The sequence below is a fragment of the Cupressus sempervirens genome, chromosome 6 (assembly GCF_028749045.1).
Source record: "Cupressus sempervirens isolate cs-2001-9-10 chromosome 6, ASM2874904v1, whole genome shotgun sequence".
NCBI classification, from domain to species: domain Eukaryota; kingdom Viridiplantae; phylum Streptophyta; class Pinopsida; order Cupressales; family Cupressaceae; genus Cupressus; species Cupressus sempervirens.
The window spans coordinates 165,981,062-165,986,939 of NC_143123.1; positions in this window are offsets into that span (position 1 = coordinate 165,981,062).

A 5,878-nucleotide genomic window follows, 5' to 3' on the forward strand; every position below is an offset into this window, starting at 1 on the left:
TTTTTATTAGTGTGGTTTATAGAGGAAAAATTGACACATGTGAAGTTACATATGAATACCTGAGATATTCATGATGGCATGTTCAAGTCTACATGTCAGTGCAAATATTACACAAAGAGTTATGGACAAATCACAAGTTACAACAATATATAGGAATAACAGAAAAAGACAAAGAAATGAGTATTTTGAGTTAAGGAATTATTTTTTATGAAATAATTACTTAAATAATGAGGGATGATATCCTAGATGTTAACCCTAATTCAGAGAGAGTTAAATTTATATTTTTTAAAGTGTATAAAGACATGAAGGTGCATTGGGTAGATAACTTGTAATTAGCAAGGTATAAAGGAAATCTATTGTAAATGAAAAGTTAAGTTGAAGTGATTGTGAAATAATACAATATTGATATAATGATCTATGACACAAATTCTAATGTACGATTAGAGGAATGCAAATTCTATAAGCAACAAAGGTAGTATCAGATATTGAAGATATCAACAAGAAGTGTAAAGAGGTTTTATTTTTATCTATCTCTTTGTATTGAAGGAAATATATTGTATATTGCATATTTGGGCAGTGGGATCATCTTGCATAATTTTTTATTTGTATATTAAAATTCCTAACGTAGTTGAGGCTTATAACATGGCCTAGTCCTTTAACAAGGACTGAGACTCTATACTAATGTAATAGACTCTTAACCAAGTCAGTATCTTTCACAAGATACTTTTGATTAGTGGATCATTTTGTGGGTACCATCCCCATCAGGGTTTTCCATTGGCTAGGGTTTCCCTCATTAACAAAATATGGTGTTATGATTTTCTCTATTGCATGGTCATGTTTACTATTCAACATAGTCAGTTTTCTTTCATATGCAAGTTATAAGATCGTTAACAATATCCATTTTTGGGCTAAAGTATGTAAAATACCAATTCACCCCCCACCCCCCACCAATATTTCCTATGTATAAAAACTTTTAGATCTCTATTAAAGGTATTCTTTGAATTTATGGGAACTATCTTTGAGATCTCCTTCAATCCATTCAAGATCCTTTTTTGCATCTCCTACAATTATTCATCTTCATATTCCTTATCCAAATCAATTCATGAAGTAAGCACATTGTATTCGATTAAAGAGATCCTAGTATTGTAAGGTGAATCTATACATTTACTTTGCATTTTTTGGAATTCAAATATTTCACTTCAAGGTTAACTCGTAAACTAGGGTTTGAATGATGAAAAGCTACTATCAACAACAACAAAAATATTTCTATTGCAGGATGTGGATCTCAGATTGGTTAACATGTTACAGATTAGAGTACTATTTTTGGCTTTTTATAGAACTATGAAATCACAATCAACATTACACTCTTTCCATTAGGGTTGACCAGATCAACCTTGATGCTTCGAGGGAAACAATTTCAACCTTGATTAGGGAGGTTGACCCTAGCGTATCTCTAAAAAAATTATGGATTTTATCTGTGTCATAGTTTTTGGTGTAGATCGTAAGAATCAACCCTTCTAGAGGTCATTTTATAACCCTTTTTTAGGTTTTTATTTCACAAGGTAAGTTTCTATTTTATTTTTTTTATTTCAATAGACTTTTCCACTTTCGTACACTTAACTCTTACATTTTACATCTACTTAATTTCTCTTCATAGCACTTTCTTACTTTAGGATTTTAGGAATTCTTTGCATTCTTACTCCAACCTTGTAACCATTAGATCTTTGTTTGAATTGGTGCTCCTTTATCACTTGATTGGGACTAATCCTTCTAGATCTAGTTACCTTAGAGTTTGGATTTAAAGGATCAACATCCTTAACTTCTCTTTGAGGTAAAAGGTTAATCAACCACCCTTAAAATGTGAAGTAGTTGAGATCTATTCCAATTTCTTTACATTTCACCTTGCACACTTTTGTTAACAAGATATTTTAGCATAACAATAATGATCTTATAACCATAATATAATAATTATTTTATTTTATTTCTTTCAGAATTGTAAATAACAATGCTAAAAATAGACTAATTAAACTATATATTTATGAAGGTCTTCGATCAATGTCTAGATTACCATAGGTCTAGTACAACTAAAATTGCAATTTACTAGAGAAAATATGTATTTTACTTCCAAAAATATATACTTACCAAGTTAAAGTTGGAAAGATACTACATCATGAAAGATCCACCAAAGTTTGCCTAAACAGTAATGGTTGAGGATCAGACATAAACTATTATGTGTGTTCTTGCACTTTGTCTTGAACACGCTTCAATTGATCCAAAACATATCTTCCTATAAACCAAATCATGCATAGTAACACAAATAATCACATAATTTAGTATAGATCATAAATACTAAATTACAATATCCGGTTCATCATATGTTTGATAGGCCAATCAAATTATTCACAATATGTCACTAACTATTCAACTCAAATTTTGTATCACAGTTAAACCCATCATAACTCTTGACCAACTTATTTCTTAGCTTGTGTGATGGTAGATAATTCATCATGAGACATCCCTAAGTCATCCATAGCTATCACCCACCTTAGTTCTTATTCACAAAAACTTTTCAAGCTGATTTTCACTCGACACATACTAGAACAATACTCTTGATAAATAGTCAACTAACAACCTACAAGTTGACATGAATGACAAAATGATAGCTAATTAATTAAACATCAAACATGAAATGTAACATATTTTCAACATAACCTACATCAATTATACCAACACATGTGGTTCATGATTGAGGTATTGTTGAAATCTTGAGTAAATATATTATTGTTTACTTGGATGATATTTTATTTTTGGTAAGAAATTAGAGCTGAGCTTATAATGCATATTTGTAGGATATTTGATAAGTTTAGAGAAGAAAAATTCTTGATTAACCCAAATAAGTGTAATTTTGTGAAGAAGGATTTAGTGTACCTAGGATTTATTTTCTCAACAGATGGTCTTAAAATGGACCCAGAGAAAATAAAGGTTATCTTTAAATGGCTTATTCTAAAGAGTTCTATTAAGATAAGATCATTTAATGGTTTTCTTAGATTTTATAGAAATTTTATTAGTATATGGGGACCTTTGAATAAAATAATTACAGGGAATAGGCAAGAATTTAAGTGGACTATGGGAAAAGAAAAAAGTTTTGAATTATGGAAAAGAAAAGCTATAAAGAAACCTATTTTTGCACTTCTAGATTTTAATAAGGTGTTGCAAGTAGACTGTGAAGCTAGTGATAATTCCATTAGATTTATTTAGATACAAGAAGGTATACCCATTTCTTAGTTTAGCGAGAAGTTAAAAGAAGCCAAGAGAAAACATATTATGTTTATTATTAGGAAATTTATGCTATAGTTCACAAATTGAGGAAGTAGAGACATTATCAATTGCCTAAAGATTTTATTTTGTTTATTGTCAATCAAGCTTTATAATATTTGAGTATTTAAGGAAATTTTAACCAGAGGTATATAATTGATAGGTTGATTTTAAGAAAAGACACTTTTTTTTTTCAAATAACTTGAGTGGTAACAATAATAGGGTTAAAAATTCCCTCACAGGGATAAATAATAAATTGATAGAAATGTAGATTGAATTTTTTGAATTGAAGGACTTGAAGATTTTATATCCCAAATATCATAATTTTGGAGAGGCTTGGAAAGGATGTGCAAAACTTCGTACTCTAGATAGGACAAGATGGATGGATTTTATAATCTAGGATGGTATTTTATTTAGAAGTAGTCAATTATACATCCTAAAGAGTTCCATGAGGGAGAAGTTTTCAAAGAGAGCCATAGTAGAGGATTGGATGGATATTTTGGTCAACTAGATAAAATTGTTTCTCTAGTTAGTGAGCATTATTATTGTTCATATAGTTGTAACAATATGTTAAGAAGTTTGTGCAAAGTTGTAGAATATATCATATGGAAGAAAGATCCAAGATGATTATAAGGTTATATCATCAATTGTTGGAAATATGTCCAATAAATAAAATAAGGTAAGTAACATGGTTTTCATTTATGGTAACATATTTGTTTTACAGATTTTTCATGTTCATTGGTGAAGGAAAATTGTCTAAGTATTAGACAAAATTACAACAACATGATAGATTTGATGATAGCAAAATATTCTCTTGTGCAGTTAATTAGGGATGCATGACATCATACTAATGATGTATACTAGTGTGCATGTTCACACGATCAACTAAGTCCAAGTTGTGAAGGAATTAGTAATGCAGTAATGACATAGCACAGAACATAGCATATTAGCAAAATGTGTTAAATGACTTGATTTATTATTTTAATTGCCATTTCCTAATAAGCTGACTCTAATGATGTTATGTGAATCAACTAAGGAAGAATTTACCAATACATTTGGTATAAGTAAAGAAATTCATTTGCGAAGTTAGATAGTAGCAATGTGTGAGAAAGATATAACCAGTGTTTGCGAACTTTATATGATCTTGTGAAATGAGAGTAACAAGTGAATGTGATATTATGACATATGATGTGAAGAATTGTTATGTGAGATATGATGCAGATTGATATGTGTGTAGTCACTCTTGTATGAAGAATTTTTAGTCAGAAGATTTGTGAAGCATAACAAGTATCTCAGTATTGTATGTATACTTATTTTCTTGAAGATCTTATTGTATAGTTGCATGTTAGGGCACTGGGCTCTTCTTGCACACATTTGTATATGATTCAGCAACTCCTAATAGGGTTGAGGTTTCTAACAAGGCCTGGTCTCCTAACAAGGACTCAAGACACTATACATTCTTCATAGACTCCTAATAGGGTCAATATCCATAACTAGATCCTTTATATAGTGAATCATCTAGTGGGTTTCATCCCCACTAGGGTTTTCCCTTGGCTAGGGTTTCCCTAATTAACAAAATATGGTGTTATGATCTCTCTTTGTGTATGGTTGTTTACATTGTTTAGCATTATTGGTTTACTTTCTTATGCATGTGGTAAAGTAATTAATAATATCCAATTGTGGGTAAAAATATTGAAAACACTAATTCACCCCCCTCCCCCCACCCTCTCAGTATTATCTATTTCTAAGAATCTAAATACATATTTTAATGGAAAAAACATGAAAGTCAACACCATTCAAGATGATGGAGTGAGACTCATTTGTAAGATTTTGGGATATAAGTACAATCATTGATCTAGGATAGATTCAATCCCTACAGAATTTCTTCATGTAGCTTACTTAGCAGTAATAGGTGAAGAGGTTAATATGTGTGACATTATCCAAACATAGTTGTTGGATAACATATCTAGAATCAAGAAATCAAGAAGTGTAGTCTTTAGGTTTGAATCCCTATTGACTCATATATATTTTTCTACGCTACTAAGAAGTTCCCTAGAATCACAAATTGGAATGAAAATGAGTGCACAATGTAGTTAATCACTTGAGCATATAGGTCAAGACCTAAAACAATTAGAGATAGTGATATTTACAAAATAATGAAGTCCTTTCAAGAAGAAATGAAGCAAATAAATAGGATACATCTTGCGCTAGTAGAAAAATACAAGGATGAATTGTGTTTTATGGTTGAAACAGATTTCACTTGCATGGAAGTTGTAGTTCCTCGAGTAAAGTTCATTGAACCTATGGGATATGAGATGAGTGAGGAATTGATTGAAGGGCATGTGTAGATAATTCTTCATTCTAAAGTTGATTTTGAATGTCCTATATGGGGGATATATTTTGAGAAAATGAGAGAAGTCAAAACCAGTCAAATAATGAAGGATTCCAAGAAAAAGGTGGAAAAAGTGATTGATTCTATTTTGAAAGAATCTGGGATGACTAGAAAAGAATTTGATGAGATGAAAAGGATAGCCATGGAAATGAAGGCCAGTGATCAATCTGA